Genomic DNA, 11,793 nt, shown 5'->3' with positions numbered 1-11,793 from the left:
TCTCTTCCTCAATTCCATTCCATCAGCCTCCTTCCTTCTCTCAGTGCTGGATTTCTGGGAGGTTGAATCTGTGGTGTCACAAATTTTAGACAAAAACTCTGTCACTGAGTTAAATCCTCAGCCTTACGGTTATGTTTTCAGTTCTATTGGGAATAGAATTACATGGTTGTATGCTTAATATTTTGAGTAAATATAAAACTTTTCTAAATGGACTATATCATTTTACATTCCTATCAGCATTACCCAAGGGCTTCAATCCTTAATTCATCTTTAATTACAAGATTACAAGAGATTATGTTCCTCATAGCTATTTCATTACAACATTACAATCAAAATATCATTTTTTTCATTTGTCTTGGGATTATGTTTTAAGATCTTTTTAGTTTTAGTAACATAAAAAGAAACTCCTGTTTTTAATGCCCAATATCTAATGTGAGTATTTTGATTTCTTGTTGCTTCTCCTACCCACAATATATTTTCAACTCCCAATAACCTTCTACTCCTCCTTAAAGCTCATTACTATTGTTCACTTAAAGTAATAATAATGCTATAGCGTTTGTATTCTTAGCCATGTTGGACTCTTAGAACCTGTATAAATCATGAGACAGAAACAGCAATTTTTCAGTTGGTTGTGAATTCCAAATCTCTAGGACTGTGCACAAGGAGTGATAGTTTAAATTACATTCTGTCGATATGCCTCATTAATGAATACTTTTGCTCACATGTTATATGATGACTTAGCCCAACCTTAATAACAATTGTTCCTCTTCTTTGAGTCAGATTTTTTCTTACTATTATACAAGTAAAGTTACCCATAGAAATAACAGCCATTTCTATTTTGGGGGACTTTCTTCTTTTTCTGTTTCATAGTGAAGGTGGAAACACTTAAAGGCCAATATTTATTTTGTAGTTTTACATTTTGTTCCATTTTTAAAGTGTATGTGTAGGGGGGGCTGTGTCTGTTTTGTATACTTGTGTGTGTGTGTATGTGTGTGTGTGTGTGTGTGTATGTGTGTGTATGTGTGTATGTGTGTGTGTATGTGTGTGTATGTGTGTGTATGTGTATGTGTATGTGTGTGTGTGTGTGTGTGTGTGTGTGTCTGTGTGTGTCTGTGTGTGTGTACATGTGGAAGTCAGAGTCCCACATTTTGGCCTCTGTTTCTCACTACCTTATCATTTGAGACAGGGTTGCTTGGTCAAACCAAAGCTCATCAATTGGTTGCTCTGACTAACGACTGAACCCTGGGATGTGCCTGGGGAAGCCACAGCACTGGAGTTACAGATGCCCACCACCACAACTGGTTGTTAAATGTGTGCTGGAGATCCAAAGTCAGAGCCTTACAGTTGCATGAGAAGCATTTCACTGAACCATCTCACAGCCCCACTGCAGTTCATTTTTAGCCCAACAGCCTACATGAGTAAATATATCAGTGGCACAGTTTTATAACCACATAAATTGAATTACCAATGTTCTTTGTTTACTCTGCCTAAGTAGCATAATCTGGACTGCTATTCTGATGCTAATTACCTGTGACAAGGGGATAAACAGTATAGCATTTCTTCCACTCTGAGCCACAAATATTTTTCATTCTCAACAAACACTTTAGATCTCCATCCAGATTTTTAGATTACCCCTCCTCAATTTTAGTGTTGGTAATCAACATCTAGGCCAACAGAGAAATTGTGCTTCATGACTACAAACCAAATCATATTTATTTTTCTACAAAGAATGTGACTATGTTGATGTTATAGAAATTCTCTGTTTATTAATCAGGTCCCTTTGCACCTGTTTGATGATCAGCCCAATTTAATCTAAGCACTTCACTAAATATTAATGAAGTTGAGCAGACTAAATATTTCAAATCCTTGGCACCTTCAAGAAAGGAGCTCTCAGAGAATCTTCTGAACAGATAACACACTGAGAGTATCCTAATTGTGAATGTGGTTAGTGTCCATATTGTCAGGAGAAGACATGCATAATTAACAATAATTGCAGACAGCCTCATAAGAACAACAAAAAGTTAAAATGTGATTTCAGTGAGTAAGGAATGAAAGCTATTAAAAACACAAGAGATTCTGTTGCTGTTTTGTTTTATTAATTTTTTTTATTTTCCTTTCACAAAATGGGAACTCAGCCTTGCTGTTATATGACAGTTATTTGAGGAAGCTTTTAGAATACCGAGGCTTGGTAGTGGAGAGGTGGCTCAGTGGTTAAGAGCACTGTCTTCTTTTCCAGAGGACCAGAGATTGATTCCCAGCACCCACATGGCAGCTCACAACTATCTGTAACTCCAATCTCAGGGATCTGATGCCCTGGCCTCCATGGACACTGCATACACATGGGGCATAGATAAATATGCAAGCAAAACAGATACACACAAAAAATTTAAAACAATAAATAAACAAAATATCAAGGCACATGTTGCTATGTATACTATATTCATATTACGTGCATACTATATATGTGTGTGTATACTAATTCATATTACATTTTATAAATTCTTAAAAGAGTAATAACACCTGGGCCTCAGTTAAAGCTTAAGAAACACCAATAAATAGAACTCATGTATGAGTTTCAAACTGAACTTCTTAAACCGAAAATCAAGTGATTCATGGGCAGAGGATGAATAATTCATTCTGGAGCCTGGTCCAAGAGTCTGGATTTCCAATAAGCCCTCTCATAATTTGTATGGTCTTCCACTAACCATGCTTTCATTAACAAGGCTCAATCAAGTTCAGTGGTTCTTAGATTTGAAAGCGTGCCAGAGTCCACTGGCACACTTAAAACACAGAAAGCTGAGTACTACCCCTGGAGGTCTTGATTCATTAACTCTGCACTGAGGCACAAGAATTTGCATACCCAGGTGGTGCTGATAAGGCTGATTGAACCAAACACTTAAAGAGCTACTGCTCCTCGCCATATCTAAACCCTACCAGATACACAAGTAAAAGTCAATTAAAACACAAGCCTCGCTCTCAGAAAGCGGATAAAGTCGGAACCAGATGAAACATGTTAGCTCACTCAAAATACACTTTGCAAATGTTGACGTATCTGCTTGCTATGCACAGGAAGAGCTTCAAATATGAAGCAGAGTTAATGCTCTGCTGTAAATATGCTATGAAAGGTGTCAGATCAGCAGCAAAGGAGGAGCAGAAATATTAAGAAGCAAATGTGGAACTTATAAAGCACAACAGGTGTTGATGAAATATCTCTGCCAAGATAATCGGTCCCCTGGCCTCATTCACTATGCAGCCAACTGTTCTCAATTACCAACAGCCTTTAGATACCTGCATCAAGCTTGCTCAGAGCAGACTCTCAATATAATTTAGACAGGCATGAATGGCAAGCAGGGTCTTCTTTTTGGCTAGGAGCTTGCAGATGTTCTACCTGACATTTTTTTTAATGTAGAATTCCTAGGACATGAGGTCAATATTAGTTATCTATGTTTTGATTATGAAACAACCAAATGCTGACCACCTAGATCTTGAAGCTCCTTTCTGAACACTCTTTCTGCCAACTCCAGCCCCCTGCCACATATGAATTATCTTCACTTTAATTCACTTGCATAGTTGAATCCTAACTAAATAGATATTGTGTTGGCTTGAATCAGAATGTCTCTCATGGACTCATTTATTTAAACACATGGTCCCCATGTGGTGACACCATTGAAGGAGGTCTTGGTGGTGTGGCCTTGCTAGAGGAAGCACAGCACCACCGGTGAGCTTTGATGTTTCAAAGCCTGATGCTTTTCCCAGTACTCTCATGCCCTTCTCCCACCTTTCTTTCTCTGCTTTGTGCTCAAGGTTAAAGAAGTTCTGAACTTCCTGTTTCTGCCTCTGTGACTGCTGCTCGCTAACAGGCTTCCCTTACATGATAGACACCACCCCTTTGGAACTGTAAGCACAAATAAACTCTTCTACAAGTTGACTTTGTCATGGTGTTTTATTTCAGTAAGAGAAAAGTAAATAATACAGAAGTTTATATACAATGTGGCCATTTCTTTACCCCTTGAAATTGTTCTGTTAATCTTTTTATCTAGTGCCACTGTCAAGCCAGTATAAAGTCTGTCTCCATTTAATCTGTACATGTAGGAATAAGACATTATATCTAATTAAGTCAGTGATCAAAATGCATCAATTCCAAATTGTGCAATTTGTCGATAAAAAGGGCTAGAAAACATTTTCAATTTTGTCGTATGTATTTTATAAACTAGAGGGGGAAAAACAAGAAGTCTAAAATTAAACTTTTTCATTATTCTGCACCTCTTTTCTCAGAGATAATCTATATCATTGATCAAAGTAAATTGACTTAATAGTGGGTGTACAATCGCAATCTTTATTTTCACTTACCTCATTAAGAAACGTGGACTTTAAAGCACTATTGCAGAGTATTTGAAATAATCAACTTAGAAGAAGTAAAATTTTATGCAGCAGTAACTTTCATTCCGTGGTTGCTTGGCCCTGTATTTTCAGTACCCATTTCAAGGCAGAGGATTGTGGCCAATAAAGCATTAGAGAGGATGCAACTCACTCACATTATGGCAGTCATGAACAAGATAGTCTACAAAGGCCCAGGGTTTCAGTATCCTTTTAAAGGTCATACCCCCAGTGGCTGGAATTCCTTCCACCTTGACCTTTTAAACAATTCTACAGCCTCCTAATAGCTTCACAGGCTAGGTTCCAGCAAGACAGCTCAGTAGGTAAACTCATTTGCCATTAAGCCTGATGACCTGAATCTGATCCACAGGACACACATGGTGCAAGCAGAGAACAGGCCCGTGAAAGTTGTCTTCCAAGCTTTATCAACCACTCCCCATCTGTGGTGGTTTGAAAGAAAACGGCCCCCCATAAGTTCACAAGGAGTGGCACTATAAGAAGGTGTGACCTTGTTGGAGTAGGTGTGACTTTGTTGGAGGAAGTATGTCTCAGTCTTTCTTCCTGCCACCTGCCAGTCCAGACCTAGAACTCTCAGCTCCTTCTCCAGCCTTACATCTGCCTTCATGCCACCATGCTTCCCACCATGATGGCACTGGACTAAACCTCTGAAACTGTAAACCAGCCCCAATTCAATGTTTTCTTTTATAAGAGTTTCTGTGGTCATGGTGTCACTTCACAGCAATAGAAACCCTGAGACAGAAGTACCTCTCATCTTTAAGATACATAAACATTTCAAGATCTTGGTTAGAAAATAGAAATTAGGAGGCAGTGTCCTCGTTCTGCTTCTATTTCAGTTTTACCTACAGTAAAACAGAGAATGATAACACACTTTGACTACACTACTCCATGGCTATTTTAAATTGATTATGTCCTGGGAGTGATAAAAGTTTTTATTTCCCCATTCTATAACATGTGTTTTTCTAGTGCTTAGTCCTATTAAATTACTTTTAAATAGAATGATTTCACATAAATATTAGGTTTCTGATTATGTAATAAGAAATATTAGCATTGTATGGAAAACCTTTTGATCATCATAAGTGAGAGAACATGGTGGACATTTCGATGGTAGATACCAAGAATAATGCTAGATAGTCTGCAACATGCAGAATAGGCCCTCAAGCAAAAATAAAAAATGATTCACATATTAATAGTGCACAGATTGAGGCCTGTTCTAAATCTATCATATTTGTAAGAAATACTTTCCCAGCTTAACTTAGACTTAAATCTCTCTAGAAATTTTTGAAAGTACATAAAATTTTCCAAAGAGTTTTTACGTGGTGTTAACTTTTTATATTATAAGAATACCATGTAGCCATAACCAATGAACCAAGTCATAGAAGACACCTATTATGGGTGAACTAGCATAGTAATTGGGTGAGAAAAGGTGACTAATAAACATAAGACAAAAATTAAGGAAATTTGATTTCTCAGAACATGAAATAGGAAATAATTCCAAATAGATGGTGGGAATTTCAGACAGAAGAAAGGTCAACTAGGGCCAATGCCACTCTTGCCAAAGGAAACTGCTTCACCATAGAAATTGAGTAAAGACCACCCTAACAATACCCCCAACCTTATCTACACTGCACGGAGAAAAGCACAATTTAATTAGGAGCACCAGTGTAATATGAAATGACGTGTGAGGAGGATGGTAGATCTCACCAAAAACATTGGCTGAAGCTTTCTGCTTGGACACTCCCATCCTCTCAATGAAATTTTCTCTAGACAAAGAAGATATGATAGGAGAATCTTATGTTACACTTCCATTGCATTACTCAGAACATATAAATGAGCTCAGAGTTGAGCAAAGTCATATAGAACATAAAACATATTTTAGAAGTTCTGAATATCTCATGAGATATTTTGAACTCTGTGCTGAAAATGAAAAATAGTGTGAGTATTGTGATGGCTAGTATTGCTAATTTGACAGAATCAAGAATCACCTGGAAGATGGACCTCTGACTATGCCTGTGAGGGCTTATGTTGATTCTGTTCATTGATATACAAAGAGCTACCTGCATTGTGGCAAAGCCATCCCCCGTGTGGCTATCCTGGATTGTATAAGATGGAGAAAAGTGAGCTGATCACTAATATCTCTGCTTGCTGATAGGAGATGCAACATGACAAGCTCCCCCAAACTCCTGCTACCTTAACTTTTCTGTCATAATGGACTATACTTTGAACTGCATGATAATTTTTCTCATTATAAAACAGCAAAACAATTAGGGACTATTTACAGAGTTATATAATTTCTATTAGGGACTGTTTATAGACATAAACAATTTCTAAAGGCTACTGAGTTTACAACTTTCTTACTGTTCCTATTTTTGGCAAGAGGTCCATGTTGCTAATATTTCTTCATATACATGACTGACTTAGTACTATGAAAAAAACCAAAGAGTATCCCTTTTCAGGCTTCTATTGCTTTTTCTCCACATGTGTTATCTCCAGCCTCAAATTCTATCCTTCATGATTGAGCTCACTGATTTCCCTAGGGTTTGTTTTTTTGTTTGTTTGTTTGTTTTATCATAGAAACTTTCCAGCTCTACTTGGGATTCCCCTTTTAGTATAGAGGGAACAGCATATGGCTTCCAACAACAGGCCAGAGACATCACAAGGTCCAACTCACTTCTTTCTCTTCTCTGTGATTATTTAGAAAAGCATAAATACAGCCTTTCTCCCTTCATTATCCTTCATCATTGGTTATAACCATGGTTAAGATCATGATGAACCTGAAAACGTACATTCAAAAGTAGTATTTGGATGGAACAGGTTATATTTATGAACATATACAAATATTCATACATATATAGATACATGCAATAAAAATTATTGAAAAAAGAGGCTATGAATTTGAAGGACACCAGAGCATAAGTGAGGGTTTTGTGGGAGGAAACAAAAAGGAGATTATAATCTCAAAAATAAATAAATAATAATAAAACAACAGAAATAATTTAACAATCATATAGGTAAAGTATATAGAAAAAAATTTGATGAACTTTAGTACTATTGTAATGTACATTTATTTCTGTATTACTATATATGGTTTTTTCCATTTGTCAAAAAAATAAAAAAGTATAACTAAGAAAATTGCCACTCCAATATTACAACAACAAAAAGAAAATATCAACATGTGATATTCAGAGAGTAACTAAAACAATTCCTTGTCTGAAAAGAATATCATGTACATAATAATTTTTTTCAAAATAGGTAATCCAACAATTCAAATATGAAATTGTACTGAAGCATGAAACTATTTCTATCCAAATGTAGAGATCAATAAAGCATGGGATAAATCCGGACTAGCTGAACATAGCGGACAATGAGGAATACTGAGAACTCAAGAACAATTGCAGTGGGTTTTTGATCCTACTGCACGTACTGGCTTTGTGGGAGCCTAGGCAGTTTGAATGCTCACCTTACGAGACCTGGATAGAGGTGGGCAGTCCTTGGGCTTCCCACAGGTCAGGGAACCCTGATTGCTCTTTGAGCAGATGAGGGGGGGGGACTTGATCGGGGGAGGGGGAGGGAAATGGGAAGCGGTTGTGGGGACGAGGCAGAAATCCTTAATAAATAAATAAATTAAAAAAAAATAAATAAATCAATAAAAAACTACTCCTAGTAGTGATAGCTGTTTGGAAGTATTAAGTGAACAAGTAAAAATGATAATCTTAAAATCAAAAGATCCACTAGCAAAAATTAGTTGAAGTTCTAATATAAAGGCTTAATACATTTTTAAATATAAATAAATCGTTTTTCAGGCATTCAGGCAGAAAAAGCTAGTCACCTATCAAAGGGGAGTTGTATACTGGCCTCAAAGTCTCCACATGAGTAGTTAGTGCCAGAGGGCAGAGGAACATTGTCTATGAGTTCTGAGGACCAGGCCTAGGCTGCTAGACACATTGTTGTTTAAGAAGATCAGTAGCAGGGAGAGATTTTTAAACATTAAAGAAGTCAGTTCCTCAAGAAACTTTTTTGAAAATCTACTCTACAAAAAGTTCAGGAAGCCAAGAGATAAAACAAAATAAAATAACTCATGAGTCAAATAACTGTCAGAGGATAAAAAGGATGAAGGGGGAATAATGAAACTAAAAATAACTAATTTTAAAAAGCAAGAACAACTGCGCCATAATATACATATGTACAAACATATATAAAATGGTGTCAAATATATATTTATATGCATATTAAGTACTAAATGGGATTATGAATTATTGGCTGTTAAGATGTATATAAAAGACATATTAGAAAAAACTATCCTAAAAATCCTTCAAAAGAATTCCTTTAGAGAAAACTAATGGAATTCAATACATGATTCTGTTAGTAGTCTATTATGTTAACTATTATATTATAAATTATATTATTATCTTAAATATTATATTATAAATACTTCACTTACTGAAAAATCAGTTCCTTAAATCTAGCTTCCACATTTGACAAAAAAATGTGAGGTGTGCCAGGCGGTGGTGGCGCACACCTTTAATCCTAGCACTCAGGAGGCAGAGGCAGGCAGATCTCTGTGAGTTCGAGGCAAGCCTTATCTACAAGAGCTAGTTCCAGGACAGGAACCAAAACCACAGAGAAACCCTGTCTCAAAAATCCAAAAAAAAAAAAAAAAAAAAAAAAGAAATGTGAGGTGTTTGTCTTTCTGAGTCTGTTTTTTCTTTCACTTAACATGATCATCACAAGTTCCATCCATTTTCCGCAAATTTTAGGATTTCTATATGACTGAATGAAAATCCATTGTGTATGTGTACTACATTTTCTTTGTCCATTTGTCTGTCAACTGACATCTAATTCTATTTTCTAACTAATGTGTGTATAGGTCATGGGTCTAAATGGGGGATCATGGATGGAAAGGGAAGAAGATATCTTAAAGCAAGAGAGAGAAGGGGTATGAGAGGAAAATAGAATACATATGGTATTGAAGCAAAGGGGAGGGGAAGAGGAAAAGCAAAAGTCTGGCATAAGGAATTGGGGAACAGAGGGAGGGAGGGGTAGCTTAGGACAAAGTATAATGACTTATGTGTCTGAAAATATCACAAAGAAAAACATGACTTTGTAACCTAACTTTAAAATTATTTCTTAAAGATTCACTTCTTTGACAAAGAGATCAAAGAGAGGGAAGTCTTTATGCAGGTAACTTAGCATGTAAACAAGTCTACCTTTAAGAGACTTAACATATACTTGATGTGAATGAGGTGGTTGGAAAACTCAAAACCAGTTTTGCTCTCCAGCAAATTTGATTCCATTCTGTCTTAATATTATGGACTTATTCACTGTACACATCTCTATGAATTAAAAAAATCCAGCCAGCAGTGAATGGAAATGTGATTGAGAATTATAAATAGCTCATTCTTGCCCACAAAATGTACTCTAATTTGTTCAAATACCAAACATCTGTCAACATGCTAAGTGCTAATAATTTACATGTGATTGTGAAGATGAAAAGTTTGCTTGTAAATTAGATGTGTATGTTAAAAAATTTTCTATAATGTTGACAAAGTTAAAACATAAGCACCACAAAATCAAAGTGTGGAATAATCCTTAAAGAATATTAAATTCTTCACCTTTTATTGAAGACAGTAAACTAATACCATCAAAACTTGAAATCAAACTTTTTTATGAATGCAAAATAGATTTGAACTCTTTTATCTTTTTAACTTCTTATCTTAATGATCAATGTCTATTTTAGTTGAGTAATATATCTCCTACTCCTTCCCTTGTCTTCACCATCTGCTTCCTCAGCAGCTCCATAATAAAAGGTTTTTCAGATGTGTTTCTTTATGAATGACAAGGATCTGCCTTCAAAATCCATATTCTATCTCATCAACACATTTTATCAAACCAAATATCTATATATGTACTATTATTTAATAATATAGTGTTAAACTATTTAATGTCATGAGAATACATATAAATGAGTTTTTATTTTGCCTTCCTTTATCTGAGTATTATATCATCCAATTTTAACACATTTTTTATGGAGTGCATCAAATCTGGTTTTCTTGAATGAATTGTCTTCTGGAGTTTTGCCACAGGTAGAAGGCATTCATATTCAAGAAAATCCATTAAAATAGACTATTTAGAGTTTGCACAAGACCAGACTCAAGATATCCTAATATATCATCACAAATGCAGGATTATTTGTGTTTCTGTTCTCCCAAGCACATAGAAACCAGACTATCACTTAGTAGTGGTTCAGAAATTACATCTTAAATGAATCATTGAAAAGTGATTGAGGCAACGTGAAATAAGAATTCTTTGTATCTTAATTTCTTCAAGAGAAGGAATGAACTCTTTCACATCAAAGAAGCTATGATATAAGAAACAGTTCTTTGAGAAGGAAGGAGGAGGGATGGTCAGGAAAAGGGCATGGTAGATGACTGCAACCGCAGGAGACAAGATAGCAGGAGGGTACACTGTCTAATTTCAAGCGCCTACAGCTCTCTGAAGAAATCTAAGGCATAAAGTGATAACTGAACTCTAAAGAGATTTTAAAACTAGAATCATAAAAGTGAAGGGATTTCCAACGGTGTCAGATAATTTAAGTTTAGAATTAAAATCATGCAATAACAGCATTCAGCAAACCATTTGCCCAAAGGAGTCTCTTGAGATTTAGTTTTTATTCTGAAAAGAAAAATGAGATGGTTAATCAGTAGAGCTAGGGTATTCATAACAATGTTCTTTTTCTTACCATTGATTTATTTTCATTAGTTAAGTAGTTAGGATGTTGATTTTTCTCCTCTTTTGCTTTTGGCCCTAACAAAATTGGCTGTTTTGGTACTTTCATTATTTGCCTGTGTCAAAATTCCCTTAGAGAATAATGACAACTTTAGTTTATTGAAAATACCGAAAGAATGGCAATTTGCTATGTATTTTGATGATTACATGTTTATAAGGTATTATTTATCATTTAAAATTTCTGATGTAAGGCCAATACAAATGTCTAATATACAAAATGTTGAAACACCTAGATTAAAATAAAATAGCAATGAGAAATTGTATGTATGTTATCATTATACCAAACACAGTATTTGAAAACTCATAACTAAATATTAGTTGGATTTTTAAATATATTTTATTGATAGTCTTGGAGATGAACAGCAAGAACCTAAAGGAAACCACCCAAACCTCAATGTATAATATTTTCTTTTATAGATATTGATATTTTATAGATATTGGTAACAATTAGAGAATAATGCTATATCACAGGTGTTGAGATTTAATCAATAACAGACAGAAGCACATTGATATGAATGCATCGATGACTAAACCCTAGCAGTCAAATCTCTTACACACTTTACAATAAATCTCTGAAATGTCAAAAACAAGAATTATATGGGTCTACAAATT

The sequence above is a fragment of the Microtus oregoni genome, unplaced genomic scaffold (assembly GCF_018167655.1).
Source record: "Microtus oregoni isolate MIOR12 unplaced genomic scaffold, Mior012 000151F_ref0000176, whole genome shotgun sequence".
NCBI classification, from domain to species: Eukaryota; Metazoa; Chordata; class Mammalia; order Rodentia; family Cricetidae; genus Microtus; species Microtus oregoni.
This window is presented reverse-complemented; position numbering follows the sequence as displayed.